This window comes from Furipterus horrens, unplaced genomic scaffold (genome assembly GCF_987537825.1).
Source record: "Furipterus horrens unplaced genomic scaffold, mFurHor1.1.pri manual_scaffold_2, whole genome shotgun sequence".
NCBI lineage: Eukaryota > Metazoa > Chordata > Mammalia > Chiroptera > Furipteridae > Furipterus > Furipterus horrens.
Genome location: NW_028327172.1, coordinates 128,051,831 through 128,067,920, shown reverse-complemented (window position 1 = coordinate 128,067,920; position 16,090 = coordinate 128,051,831). Strand labels below are relative to the sequence as shown.

Genomic DNA, 16,090 nt, shown 5'->3' with positions numbered 1-16,090 from the left:
GTACATTTCTACAACGATTCAAATGATTGATAACTAGTGAGTGAAGAGATTTTTCAGTCATACAGATAACCCCAAAATATATGCCCTATGTACTCTTTCTCAGGAACTTATTAATATGATTAAAGAAATCATGAAATCCCATGTAGTCCAGGAAACAGGATTAAACACAGGAAGGAGGCAAAGGAAATTCCTGAACCAAGAGCTCTACAACTGACCCAGAGAGAATGCAGTATTCTTCTGAGACAACCTCCCTATCCTCCAGAAAGCAGCTATCTGCTTTCATTTTTATGAACTTTTAAATACATATTATGAAAAACTTCAAGCATATAAAGTAGAATTATATGAACCTTTTGTGCATGATGTCGATTCAACACGGGAGGAGACAGATACCATGTCACTCCCGAGTCGGACTGCACAGCCATTCTCGGCGGTGCAGATAGACTCTTAAGAAGCTACACCATCGTCTCTCGAGACGGACGGCTGCCGACGACGAATTTTTTTCCTAAAATTCCCAAGCCCCAGGTATCAAATGTCCACTATTGCACATAGCAATTTATCCTTAATAACAAAAAATAACAAAAGTTATAAAGCCCAGTTAAAACACTCTTTTTTGTCATTTTTTTATTTTTCAATCACAGTTGACATACAATAGTATATTAGTTTCAGGTGTACGCCCCAGTGATTAGACATAAAACTTACTAAATGACCATCCCAATAAATCTCGTATCCATCTGACACCATATGTAGTTATCAGAATATTTACTTTATATCCCATGACTATCCTGTAACAACCAATCTGTACTTCTTAATTCCTTCACCTTTTTTCCCATTCCCCCCCCCAAAGCCCCTACCATCTGGCAACTGTCAAGATGTTCTCTGGGTTTATGAGTCTGTTTCTGTTCTGTCTGTTCATTTATTTTGTTTTTCAAATTAAACTCTTTATAGATATGTATTTGTTGCCATTTTATTGTTCATATTTTTTACCTTTTTCTTCTTCTTCTTACAGACCCTTTAACATTTTTTAATACTGGTTTGGTGGTGATGAACTCCTTTGGCTTTTTATTGTCTGGGAAACCCTTTATCTATCGTCTCATTCCAAATGATAGCTTTGCTGGGTAAAGTAATCTTGGTTGCAGCTCCTGGCTTTTCATCACTTTGAATATTTCTTTTCAATCCCTCTGGCCTATAAAGTTTCTGTTGAGAACTCAGCTGACAATTATTATGGGAGCTCCCTTGTAGGTAACTGCTTTTCTCTTGCTGCTTTTAAGATTCTCTGTCATTATGATGTGTCTTGGTATGGGCATCCTGGACCTGTATGTCTATTTCATTCACCAGGATAGGAAAGTTTTCTGTCATTTTTTCAAATAGTTTTTCAATTTCTTGCTCTCTCTCTTCTCCTCTAGCACTCCCATGATGCATATGCTGGTATGTTTGAACTTGTCCCAGAGATTCCTCATTAAAAAAAAAAATTTTTTTTGCTATTGTGATTGTTTTTATTTTGTTTTGCTTATATTCCAAATGTTGATCTGATTATCTACATCTACTTTACTGTTGATTCCATGTAAATTATTCTTCATTTCAATTAGTGTATCTTTCATTTCTGGCTTTCTATTTTATGGTTTCCATGAACTTTTTTAATGCTGTTCCACTTCTAAATTCACTGAGCATATTTTTTTACTTACACATTTTAATAGGAGGAAAGTACGTATTTTATAAGCAATGCTGAGCCAACATTTCCAAATATGATTTGCAGATAGCCTGAATATCAGGTTCACTCAGGGGTGTCATGTCTCACTTTCTTCACTTGTCCCTTCAGCAGCAGAGTCTGATGTAGCAATCCTGGCTGCTGATGTGCAGAGGCTTCACTCTTCTCCATTTTGACGAAAAACTCACCTCATCAGACAAATCCTTGTGTAGCTACTGTGCCACATTTTTCTTGTGTATAGTATTGAGAGTTCCACACATATCCCTAAGCTCTCCAGAAGACACCCTCCTCCATCTTGCATTCCAGTGAGTATCTCTTATGCTGGAAAATTTAGGGAAAAAAGAAACCTGGGATTCCTTCTATACCTTCCTTTCATGTTGTCCTATGACAAAAAGCTACTGAGACAGAAAATTACAATAAAAATCATAACCACTACAATCACAGATACTGCCACAATGAATTTGTTCTTATATCCATATCCTGGCACTTTTGTGAGCTCACGTGACTCCTGCTCTTCCTGCTCACCCTAGGCTTCTGTCCTCTTATTTTTCCATTGGAAACCTTTACTTCTTACTGCTCATTGAAAAGCTTCATCAGGGGGTTCATGAAGGCTGACAAGCTGTTGCCCTTTTTGCCTGAGGATGCCCGCTCTGGCTCAATAGTCAGCTCAGTGCTGGTGTTCTTCACCCAGCCATATAATACTTTCATGAACAATTGTTCTATAAATAGTTTTTCATCTGTAAAAGAAGATTAAAATGCCTGTTCTGCCCACCACAATGTGTGTTTGTCAGACCTTCAGTATCACAATGCAGTTTGACTGTCTTGCTGACAGCCTCAATATTATTTTTAAATTGGCAGAAGCAGCAGGCCAAACAGGTAGGTAGGATCAATTTTTCCAATTCAAGGATCGTCATTAGGATGTTCTCAATTGTGTTGTTCCCATGTCTAAATATTTTAATGCTACCAATTTTTAAATATATTCATCTTCAACAGTTTTTGAGGCTTACAATTGAGAATTTACTTGTGTACAAACTGCATTCCATGCCAGGCCTGAAACATTCCAAAGCTCAGTTTTCTGATTTAACTGCTATGAAGATTTAAATACTTGAAGGATAATAGGCCTTCAAATGAATCCTTATGAATTCTCTCCAATTATTTTCACTGAGGATTAGTTTCTCAGCCTAATAATATGACTTCCAAGTATCTTTATCAATGTAAGAAATAGTTTTCTTGGAAGATGGTGAAGGTGCCTCTGTAGGTACTGGGCTCTGGCACAGGCATTCTGCAGAGCCGCTGCTTTAGGCCAAGACCAATACACGACAGTGTCTCGTTATAGCGTGTTGAGCCTCCACAGTAGGTTCTGGAGTTACGGTGAGCTCCAGGTCCAAAGGCTGAATTATGACTTCAGACAACATTGGCTGCTGAGCCCAAACAGGCTCTGGATGTGGAAATGTTACCTCACGGTGTTTGAGAAGCTGTAGTCTGCTGCAGGACTCTAGCATCAGCCTCCAAACTAGGCTGAGTTGGGTTATCCGGCTGGGATGGAGATGATTCTGTCTTCTCAGGATGCTCTGAAGGGACTTTCTGCTCGGTTGGAGGTTTGGCCACTTAAGTAGATTTTGTACAATGAGCTGAGACCTCCTTCTTAGTAGCAGATGGTTTAGTCTCCTTAGGGTACTTTGGTGTTATCAAAACCCCAAGATCCGTAATTTTAACATTTATATTATGCAACACTGGGTCTTCACCCAAACCTAAAGGTGAGACTGTCACCTCATGATGTATTGAAGACTTAGCTACATCATCCATAGAAGACTTTGGAGGCTGAGCTGACCTTTCTGCTCTCCGGAGAAGGTTCTACATGTGCAAGACGCAACTGTGGCAGAGCTGAGCTTTTCTACTGGATTGAAGAGTTGACATATTCAGGGGGTTTAGATTCTGATCTAACACTCATTGAATAAACTAACAAAAATTTCAACAACTCAGGGAATACTGCAGACTAAGCTGAGGCGGCCTCCTGGGTTGAAGATGGATTTTTGCACCTCAGGGCTTCTGGTTGATGAGCTCGGTCCTCCTGAGGAATTAAAAACAGTTCCTTTTTTCTCAGGGGCCTCTGTAGGCAGAGCTGAGGCTTCCTGTGGGAATAATGAAGGATTAAAGTCTTCAGAGATACATGAAGGCTCCAGTGGGGGGGTTTGCTGATCCGAAGGCCACGGCTTGGACGGTCCTGGGAAAACAGAGGTCAGCAGGACAAGGTCCAGGACCAACTGCAGAGGGTGAGCTGCCTGGACCACCAGACACAACTGCTGCCATGGGAAAAGGAGCCATGGGGCCCAGAGATGCAGCCTGGACATGATAGACAGAGGTCTGAGGCACAAGTGACCCAGACAGTGGGGCACAGTAAGCAACCCACTCAAGTGGGGTGCTGGCACAGTGTGCTGAGTGGGAGCCTAACAACTGGCAGCCTTGTCATGCATGCACCCCTTAGCAACAAAGCACTCCTCTGCCACCTCAGGTTCCATCCTTTATTTAAGCAACCTTTATTAGTCTTGGGTTAAGAGTTACTGGAGAAGAGCGAGTCTTTATCCCTGAATCACTAGGGACCAAGAGGTCCTTTTTCCTCTGCAGAGGGGAAACTACCTCTTGCTGGGGCTCCCCTCTCTCCTCACAGTGAGGAAGGATTTGAGCTGGGTAGCCACAGACTCCAGCAGCCCAGAGGTGGTGAAATGGGGAAGGGAAGCCCTCCCTTTGTGTGATGTGTACGCCCTCCTGTTGTAGGTGAGCCTTGACTGTGGTTGAATGTAACGGGAGGGATTTACCTCCATGTCAATCAGCTGCAAGGACTGGCTACAACCACCCACCACAACCACCAACCACCATGGAGGATATGCGGTGCAGGGGACCACTGCACAGAGAAGGAATTACTTCAGCAGACCTCAGGTGTACACTGAGTCCTCCCCTTGAGTGTGTCACTTGTGGAGGTGGTCAGGTGGTGCTTCAATGTGGTCTGAAGCTGTTCACTAAGTGTACTAGCTCTGGGGCCTCCCCAATGTGGTCTGAAGCTGTCCACTAGGTGTGCTGGCTCTGGGGCCTTCTGGAGGGTGCAAGGCAAGGTCAGCTGTCCCCTGTGTTCTACTTAGGGACACCCAGAATGAACTATAAAGCAATCTGCAGATAGCTGCTATATGTGCTTGGCTTGGAAGTGTCCAAGCAAGGCCAAACTGCAAACCAAGGCTGGCTGCTGCTAGTAATGGGCTTGGCACCACTTAGCAAGAGGTATGGGGCATACCGAGGCCAGATGCTACCTGAAAGATTTTAGAAAATTCTTAAGTATGAGCCAAGACAGGCCATTTGTATGGAAAAGCCATTGGAAATAGTTTGGCTGGGCCTGCAAGTTGGGTGGGGTGGGGGTCTCAGGGAATCACCAAGATAGGGCAAAGGGTATTAACCAGGCTGATGAAGACACTCATATGACTCCACACCTGCCAGCTTTGTGGGGGGCAGGGTTTCTCATCAAAAGAACAATGGTCTCTGCTAGCACTTTTGGCTGGCACAAAACTGCCCCTCCAGTTCTCTCCCTAATGGCAGACAATTCAGTTCCTCCCCATATGTCCCTGGTGTCTTTCAAGCTGCGACCCCAGTCTAGAGCTTAGAGGGAGTGAGTCCAAGTAAGTCCTTCATCCCATCAGACACAACCCTCTTGGTTTTTACATCCAGATATTATTGGGACTTCTCTTCCTGGCACTGGAACACTGGGATGGGGGACCTGGTGTGGGGCTGGGACCCCTAGCTCCTCAGGGGGTTTACCTCCTGCAGCTGAGATATCCCTCCCAATTTTTATTTGCTACGTGTGGTTTGGGACAGCCCATTCCCCATCTACACCCCTCCTATCAGTCTCAATGTGGTTTCTTTTTAAAATCCCTAGTTGTAGGACTTCCACTCAGCAAGAGTTCAGGTGGTTCTGAATGATGGCTGTTCTACAATTCAACTATAATTTAGTTGTAATTTTGACGGGGTTGTCAAGAGGATGAGAGTACCCTATTTACCTATGTCTAGGTATTGACCAGAAGTCTCAAACAACTCTTCATAATATCCTCCCCTCCCCTCTTCTACCAAAATATATCAAAGAAACAATATTACATACAGCAAACTCTCAAATATCAGTGCCAAAATCTGTGCCCATATAACCTAAAACATTAAATATTATAAAGGTATTTTTTGTATTTTTAATGACTCAAATTATTTTGTCGTTTTACTAAATAATCGTGTCCCAGATATTTATGAAAAATTAAAACAAAATAATCAAAATACACCCCTCATATGAATATAATCCACCAGTCTACTTACAAATTTATGGTTTTCATATTACCTGACGGTTAGGGAGCTCGGGGTTTAACTTAAATAAGGGCCTTAAGTTAATGTATGTATCATATTTGTGATTAGCATAAGAAATCTGTGATTAGTGTTAAGAAATTAATCACATGAAAAGGAATAAAGGTCTACCAATGAGTTACATGATTTATGTAAATAAAACACTAAAATACAGTAATGCCTAGTTTATCCTCTTCAAAAAAAGATGCATAAATCTTTCAAATAAGTGATTTCTTTAAACATTAAACATTTCCTAAAATAATGTGATTGGAAATCTAACGTATATTAGACAGACACCCATACCTGCTTAAATGAAGTACATGGCAAACACATTTCCTTAATAACTCAAGGCCATCATCACATGCACCGGTGCATCAGCATCTCAGTAAGTTACATAGGCGCTGCCTACCAGGGTTCTAAACCTCGGGGCTCTCATCGGCCAGGTTAACTTTGTTGTGGGGCTACCCTGTGCACTGTAGAATGTTAACCACCACATGCCAGTAGTATCCCCCAAGGTATGACAATCATAAATGTCTCCAGACATTACCAAAAGTCTCCAGGGTAGGGAGGAGGGCAAACTCACTAGCTACAAACCAAATGGTCATCTTTTTTGCAACTGTGTACTTGATTTTTATAATAGTCTATCTCTTCCCTCAGTGTTCACATTCTCAATGGCACAGTAACCTCTTTTACATATGTATGTCTCTCAAAGAATTCTCTTTTCCTTTTAAAATTATTTAAAATGTGTTGTCCACCAAAATATCAGAACACCTCTTTGGTCATAGTTGAAGAGGGTGGAACTCTCATCTGAATATAGAGTATGAGTTTTTAGATTATAACTCTCATATATATTATTTAGCCTTTTCAGATATTTTGGTCTTTATTTTTTAGAGAACATCCATTGATCTTTATTTGACTTTGACAAAATCAGCATTATTAAAAGACAGGTAACAAAATTTGAGCTGATATTGATTCTAACAATTTAAGTTCTATAGTATCTAGAGTATTACATAAGAAATATCAACTGAGGGGGGAAACAGGATAAAAGCATCGCATGCAGATGCTCCTGGCAAAGGGAGAACTACATCTGCAAGTGAGGACCATAGTGTGCAGCTCATAAAAAAAGTCCTACAGAAAATGCAATTGACTTACTTGGGTAAAGTGTTTTTCCTTCTGGGAGGAGAAAGAGGTGGCAAAAGGAGGGACAGGAATTCAAAGGCATATGCAGAATGGCCTCTCCCATTTTAAAATGGCCATAAAAATATTTAGATCATGGTACCAGGGCACCTTTGAGGAAAAGAACACCTTAACCAGACTAGGCTCATTGCATAATTCCTCAGTAATACGTACAACTTTCAAGCAATAGAGAAGACTTAATATTTTAATAGTGGCTATGTACTTTTCTTCCTGTCCCCTGGGGCTTGATTTGCCTCAGCATGACAAGGACACTTTTCCATAAAGTTCCCAGGGACCCATTCTCTTATTCTCAAAACACCTCTATAAAGAAATCATCAAGAATTTTGTCTCTATACAACCAGTACTGTAACCCTCTCGGGGCTACAATGAACTCCCCTTTCCTTAGCCTTAGTCAAGGCTCTTCAGTGCAGGGGCTTGTGAAGAATGTTTTGAGTTTTTGAGTCCTTTATTCAAAGGACAGCGGGCACCACTGAAATTTTCCATTACTTCACACCCAACACTTCTTACACTTTTATATGCTTTTTGTTTCAACTGTCATATTCTTAAGCTGTATTGGTGACAGCCTTCTCTTACTGGCCACTGCAGTCCATCTCCTTCTGAGATCCCTGACCAGGTAAACATGTGTTTAAAGTTCTACCATCGACTTCCCATATCATATGGAAAAACAAAGATTTCATCTAGTTGATAATATTGAATTGGATCTTTAGCCTTTCCTTCAATACATGATTCAACAGATTTGGTTTCTGAGAATTATTTTCATCTGGATAAAAAGCAACATCCCCACAGCTATGGTAGTTCCTAAAGCTAATCCCAAGGCAAACAAGACAGCTGTAAATGCAGTTGTATGTAAGGGCTGATACAACAGAGTCAATCATGGCCATCATAGAAAATATTACTAAAATACCAAGAGCTATGACTGGACCCCAGTGACACAGTCTCTTTATTTCTTGGGAGATTTTCAAATTTGATAACTGAGCAGAACGGTGAGGAAGAATGCCTTCCTATCTTTAAAGAATTATAGATTTCCTTTTTCTGTGCACACATTTCCACATGCCACAAGTCCATGTGTGTTCCTTAACCTGTCATTTCTTCAAGTTGTGCAATATTAATACAGATTATGCCATTTTCACTGTTACATACTCAGAGCTCTTTACTTGAGCTAAGAGAATCCAATCCCTTGGTTTGAAACTCAATCTCAGCCTGGTCCTTGGTGCCTGCTCCTCAGTAATCACATTCCCAGGGCTGCCTGGGCTTACCAGGAACATCTTTTCTCCTATTCGGGTAACTCCATCATGGGTACCTGAGTTCATATCAAGCAGAACACATATCCTGGTTGCTAGAGGCTGGGGTGCAGGACCCAACACCACCCGTTGGTCTCTCAGGCAGCACTCCAGCTACTGTTCTCCCACTTGGACCTGACGTGTAGTCTCTGTGACCTATATTTATCTTGTTTTAGTTTTCACCAAAACCAAAATTACCAAAATGGTATCCTGTTTCAATCTGCTTTTAAGATTGCTACTGAGGCCAAACATCTTTTCCAGTAATTGTTTTTTCCTTGATTTGTTTTTTTACATTTGTAGCTCTTCCTTAAAAAGGGATTGTTTGAAATATATAAAGAACTTACACAACTCAACATCAGGAAGGTGAAGAATCCAATTAAAAAATGGGTCAAGACTATCAGGAAGACAAACACTGCAATTAAAAAATGGGCAAAAAACCTCAACACTTCTCCATGGAGGATACACAGAGGGTCCATAGACACATGAAAGAATGCTCAACGTCACTAGCCATCAGAGAGATGCAAATAAAAACCACAATGAAGTATTACCTCACACTAGTCAGAATGGCCATCATCAACAAATCAACAAACAACAACTGCTGGCGAGGATGAGGAGAAAAGGGAACCCTACTGCACTGTTGGTGGAAATGCAGACTGGTGCAGCCACTGTGGAAAGCAGTATCAAGTTACCTCAGGAAACTAAAAATGGAACTGCCTTGACTTCCAGTCAAGACAGAGGCTAGATACACACACTTTGCCTCCTCACACAACCACAGAAGAATTATAATCAGATTGCAAAACTAGTAACACCAAGAACCGTCAGAAAACCGAGCTGTATGGAAGCCCAATAACCAAAAATTTAAAGACACATTCATCTACATAGGTAGGAGGTGCAGAGTTGTGGAGACCGAGTAGAGAGACGGTGTAGCTTGGAAAGGCGGCAGCAGCAGCAACAGGGAGAGAGGGAGGGATACCTTGGCAGCGAGCAATCCCAGCCCCAGGCCAGACCGCACAGCCCAGGGTTCCAGCACAAGGAAGATAGGCTTCCACTACCTCTGGTTGTAAAAACCAGGAGGGGTTTGGGTTGCGGAAGAAACTGCTGGATTTTCACCGCTTCCTAGAACACACACAAACCCACCCACGACCAGGGCAACAACTGGAAGGGGGCCAGCTGCACGTGAAGTGGGTGAAGTGACTGTAAACTAGGCAAGAACCAAGTGAACCACCAGAAAGAAGCCAGGTGGCAGCATCGTCCCCTCCCCAAGACATCCCTGCACAGCTGCAAAGCAGTGAAGCAGGTTGCCCCACACTGGCAATCACCTAAGGCCCCACCCCACACAATTTTACCTGTGCCTTTTCTACATAGGCCATGCTCCTAAAATAGGGAGTTAAGGCAACTCTACCTAATACACAGAAACAAACACAGGGAGGCTGCTCAATTGAGGAGACAAAGAAATATGGCCCAAATCAAAGAACAGAACAAAACCCCAGAAAAAGAACTAAATGCAATGGAGATGGCCAACCTATCAGATGCAGAGTTCAAAACACTGGTTAAAAGGATGCTCAGAGAACTCCTTGAGTACAGCAAAAAAATAAAGGAAAAAAATGAAGGTAACATTAAGTGAAATAAAGAATAATCCACAGGAAACCAACACAGAAGGGAAGAAAGCCAGGATTCAAACCAACAATTTGGAACATAAGGAAGACATAAACATTCAGTTTGACAGATTTGATTACATAAAACTTTAAAACTGAATAAAAGCCATTAAAAACAAAGAAACTGAGATAATGTTGGCAATATAAATGGTAACACCAAAAGCACTATTCTTCAGGTACATAAAGAATTTTGAGAAAGAAGGAACTCCTGCCATTTGCAACAACATGGATGGAACTAGAGAGAATTATGCTTAGTGAAATAAGCCAGGCAAAGAAAGAAAAATACCATATGATATCACCTAATACAGGAAACTAAAGAACAACACAAACAAAGGAACTAAATAGAACAAAGAGCAGAATAGCAGTCAATAGGGGGGAGGGGAGAGGGAGAGAAGGGGGATAAGTAAGGGAAGGGATTAGTCAAAGAACCCGTATAAAAGACTCATGGACATGGACAACGGGGAGGGATATTATCGCGGGAGAGGGGGTGGGTTGGGTGGGGGAGAGAAATTAGGGGAAAAGGGGACAACTGTAATTGAAAAAACAAAATAAAGAAAAAAAAAAAAAAGAATTTTGAAAAATTAAGAAAATGGCAGACAATCCAATACACAGAACACAAACAAGCACTTTTTCTTTTTTTAAAAATATTTAATTGTTTATGCCATTACAGTTGTCCCAATTTTCTCCCTTTGCCCCCTTCCATCTGGCTCCCACTACTACTCCCTCAGGCAATCCTCACACCATTGTCCATGTTGATAGGTGATGCATGTATGTTGTTTGGTTAATCTCGTCACTAGCTTTCAACCAGTCCCCACACCCCCCTCCCCTCTGATTGCTGTCAGTCTGATCCATATTTCTATGCCTCTGGTTCTGCTTTGCTAATTAGTTTGTTTCGTTCATTAGATTCCACATATAAGTGAGATCATATGATGTTTGTCTTTGACTGACTGGCTTATTTTCACTTAGAATAATAGTCTGTAATTCCATCCGTGCTGTCGCAAAAGGCAAGAGTTCTCTTTTTAGTCCTGTATAGTATTCCATTGTGTAAATGTCCCACAGCTATTTTATCCACTCATCTACTGAAGGGCACTTAGGCTGTCAATCTCCTAAGATTTTTATCCTTGGCATCATCAATCACCTTTCTGATCTTAAAGTTTTAAGAAACCATACCAAAAACAATGTGCACTTCTCTCCCATAAGAATCTCAATTTCTTGGCCTGGCTGGTGTGGCTCAGTGGACTGAGTGCACGTCTGCGAACCAAAGAGTTGCCAGTTTGATTCCCAATCAGGACGCATGCCTGGCTGTGGGCCAGGTCCCCAGGTGGGGGTGTGGGAGAGGAAATCACACATTGATGCTTCTCTCCCTCACTTCCTCTTCCCCACTTCCCTTCTAAAAATAAATAAAATCTTTTTTTTTTAATCCCAATTACTTTGATGTACATCTGATTTGTTTACTCACATGAAATGCTTTTAGAAAATTAAAAAATTCTGATCTTTTTTTAAAGCCAAATTTACCAAGGGTCTATGGTTGGAAAAAAAGGTAAAACAGAGAAAAAAATGTCCAATTTACAGAACTTAAAATAAAGAGATTTTTCCTTATATTTCATTTGTAGCCATGAAATTTCAGGACAAAATTTTTTATAAAATGAAATAAAGATTAAAAGAAAATCATAAAAACTGACACAGAAAAATTTTACCTTCTATATCTACAGTCAATTCTCATTTAGATTCCACATTTGTGAATTCACCAACTTGCTAAGACTATTTTTAACCTCTCAAAAGATGTGGCCTTCTGCAGTCAAGTGCATATTCCCAGCAGAGGTGGAGGAGGGTGACACTCTGCCTTCTCCTTCCATCTAAGACTGTAGATAGCATACTTTCTGCAATCTAGTGCCACATTGTTGGTATTTTTGTCCTTTTTGTTGCTTTTGCTGTTTAAAATGGCCTCAGGGCCCTGACCAGTGTGGCTCAATTGGTTGGGTGTTGTTCCGCAAAACCTGGTCAATGGCACATGCCTAGGTCAGGTTTGGTCCCCAATCCAGACACCTGTGAGAGGAAACCAATCAATGTTTCTTTCTCACATCGATGTTTCTCTCCCTCTTTCTCCCTCCCTTACCTTCTCCCTAAAAATAAATAAAATAAAATGGCCCCAGGCATGATGCTGTCCAGTGTTCCTGAGCACATAAAGGTCATGTGGTGTCAGATAAGTTTCATTTAGGTCCAAGTTATGGTGCTAACAGCTATCAGGTACATCCAGAACAAGAAAAAAGAGTGTGCCATCCATGCCAGAGGGCATTCTGGAAAAGTGCTAAATAACATTTACAGTATATGAAGAAGATGGAAGAGTAACTAAATTTGTGAATCCACTGCCAATAAAAAGTGGAACGGAGGGTCAAGGCTCAAAGCCAAAGAAATTTACAGTCACATTACCCAGGGTCAGGAAAATACTACATCCTCCTCAGCTAGTATGGGCTGGCATGTTTCAAAAGGTGACATACAAGAAAAAAACTTGCAGGCAAATGTCAGTACCATAAAAAGGTTATGTAGAAGAACAGGTTTTTTGACACTGAGAGTGGCTTGTTTTACAAGGATGTTGGCAAACGAACCTATAGAACAGAAAAGGCATTTTGGTTTACAAAAATATGACCAGAGGCTCCCAGGAACCTAACCCAGTATTTTCCCAAGAGGAAAAGGGTCATTAATTACTAAGTCAGTGTCTGTGGTGATTTTAAGAAACATAACTACACAAATAACAAAAACTTGCTAATTATAACAAAATGGGACCTTTACTTGTTACATGTTTTAAATAGCCATTTTTATAATATCATAAAATAAACCTCCTAAAAACCATTTTAAGTAGGGAGGTGGAAAAACTGAAGCTTTATGGTATTTTCAGTTAGAGATAGCCAACTTTGATGATAAATATCAGCATAGCAGAACAGGGATTACTGTAATCCTATAATTTGCTCATAACATTATTTCCTAACAAGTCAGTTAAAACAACACAATCACTTGTCTTCTAAGAATTTAAAATCTACAAAATCAGGTTTACAGTATTTGTATAAAAATTATTTTTAATCAGCTATTCATTTATTACATAGCAATCATGCTAGCCCATGCTAGGGTAATCAGAATACTTCATTTTTCAATGTTTTTTTTAAAAAAGGGGTTTGTCATAATTTGTAGCATGTGAAACTTCAAATCTGAAGAAAATGAATAACCATAGCAATCTTGAGACAGAAGAACACAGCAGCAGGAATCACAATACCAGATATCAAACTATACTACAAAGCCACTGTAATCAAGACAGCCTAGTACTGGCATAAGAACAGACATATAGATCAATGGAATAGAATAGAGAGCCCAGAAATAAACCCAGGTCTATATGGTCAACTAATTCAACAAAGGGGGAAGGAACATAAAATGGGGTGAGAAGAGCCTCTTCAACAAATGGTGCTGGGAGAACTGGCCAGAGACATGCAAAGAAATGAAACTAGACCACCAACTTACACCATACACCAGAATAAACTCAAGATGGATCAAAGACTTAAATGTAAGCCGTGACATCATAAAAGTCCTAGAGGAAAACATAAGCAGAAAAATTTCAGATATCCCAAGAAGCAATTTTTTTCACAGATACATCTCCTAAAGCAAGGGAAATAAAGGAAAGAATAAACAAATGGGACTACATCAAACTAAAGACTTTCTGCTCAGCTAAATTAAACATCAGCAAGATGAAAAGGGAACCAACCATATGGGAAAACATATTTACCAATGATACCTCAGACAAGGGATTGATCTCTAAAATATAAAAAGAACTTACACATCTCAACACCAAGAAGACAAACAGCCCAATTAAAATATGGGCAAAGGACCTAAACAAACACTTCTCTAAAGAGGATATACAGAGGGTCCACAGACATATGAAAGAATGCTCAACATCACTAGCCATCAGAGAGATGCAAATAAAAACCACAATGAGATACCACCTCACACCAGTCAGGGTGGCCATTATCAACAAATCAACAAACAAGAAGTGCTGGTGAAGATGTGGAGAAACGGGAACCCTACTGCACTGCTAGTGGGAATGCAGACTGTTGCAGCCGCTACGGAAAACAGTATGGAATTACCTCAAAAAACAAAAATGGAACTGCCTTTTGAACCAGTGATTCCACTACTAGGACTATACCCAAAGAATCCTGAAACCCCAATTCAAAAGAACCTATGCACCCCTATGTTCATAGCAGTGCTGTTTACAATAGCCAAGTGCTGGAAACAGCCTAAGTGCCCATCTTTAGATGAGTGGGTCAAAAAACTGTGGTACATTTACACAATGGAATACTATGCAGCAAAGAGAAAGAAGGAACTCCTACCATTTGCGACAACGTGGATGGAACTAGAGAGAATTATGCTTAGCGAAATAAGCCAGGCAATGAAAGAAAAATACCGTATGATATCACTTAATACGGGAGACTAAGGAACAACACAAACAAATGAACAAAATTGAACAAGGAACAGAAAAAGTTATGGGGGGGCGGAGAAGGGGTAGGGGAAGTGTCTAGTAAAGGAACTAGTATAAATAATCCATGGACATGGACAACAGGGTGGGGAATGACTATGGGAGAAGGGGTAGGCTGGGTGCGGGGGAGAAATGGGGGAAAAAATGGGACAACTGTAATAGAAAAACAATAAAATTAAGAAAAAAATCTGAAGAAAATGACAAATAAAAATTCTGGATTCCAGAACTGGTGGACTATAGAGCACTTAAGAATATGAGTACACAATAGCAGCACCACATTGAAGGTATTCAAGAGCAGAGAGACTAAATTAATAATTTTATCTGATGTGAATAGTTTACAATAAAAGTAACAAGTCTTGCTTATTAAGTATTTGAATGATCTTAAAAGGTAGACAACACAAATAATGATTTGTTTAGACTTTCATGGATATTAATAATCACAGTATACTTCTACAGATAAGATCTAGGTGGTATCTCAATCTGTACTGATCTCTTTTTCCCTAATACATTTTACCTTTAAAATTGCCATCTCTTTGCCCTGGCTGGTGTGGCTTAGTTGGTTGGATCATCATCCTGTAAACCAAAAGGTCACAGGTTTGAGTCCCAGTCAAGGCACAAGCCTAGGTTGCAGGTTCAGTCCTGGCTTGGGGTGTCTGTGAGAGACAACCAATCGATGTTTCTCTCTCACATCGATATTTCTCTCCCCTTCTCCCCCCTCTCTTTCCCTCACTCTAAAAATCAATGGACATGTCCTTGGGTAAAGATTAAAAAAGAATGAATAAAATTGTCATCTCTTAATTCATGAAATTAGACCAGTTTACAAGTGAACTTTTCCATTATTTAGATTCTGGTTACATGAAAATTAACTAATTTTTTAAACACTCAATTAGCCTTAGCTGGTGTGGCTCAGTGGACTGAGTGCCGGCCTACGAACCAATGGTCACCAGTTGGATTCCCAATCAGGGCACGTGCCTGGGTTGAGGGCCGGGTTTCCAGTTGGGGGCATGCCAGTGGCAACCAATCAATGTTTCTATCCCTCTCTTTCTCCTTCCTTTCCTCTCTCTCTCGAAGTAGATGAATGAAATCTTTTTTTTTTAATCTCAATTACTTAGCCCTCTATATAAAAGATATTCTACCACAACAATGGAGCAAATCTCATTTTACTGTATATATTTTGCTATTATAATGAATGAACAGGAAAAAACAACTAAAATTACTTAACCATGTTCTAAATCAAAGGTGGCAAGTCCACACATGGAGTGAGAACAACGCATGGCACAAAGGCTCCTGGTATGCGCTCTGCACCAATGCAAATGTGATCCAAAACAGCAGGTATTTAGGCTGACATTCCACATCTGAGCAGTTT

The 16,090-nt window shown here is 40.5% G+C and overlaps 1 protein-coding gene and 1 pseudogene across 9 annotated transcripts in view; both read right to left on the bottom strand.

Moving 5' to 3' along the window:
- The window catches only part of ZMYND11 (zinc finger MYND-type containing 11), a 155,433-nt gene that overhangs the window by 123,034 nt on the left and 16,309 nt on the right, over nucleotides 1-16,090 (bottom strand). The gene's annotated exons all lie outside the window — the stretch shown is intronic.
- Nucleotides 7,465-8,580, bottom strand: LOC150019469 (palmitoyltransferase ZDHHC6 pseudogene; annotated as a pseudogene).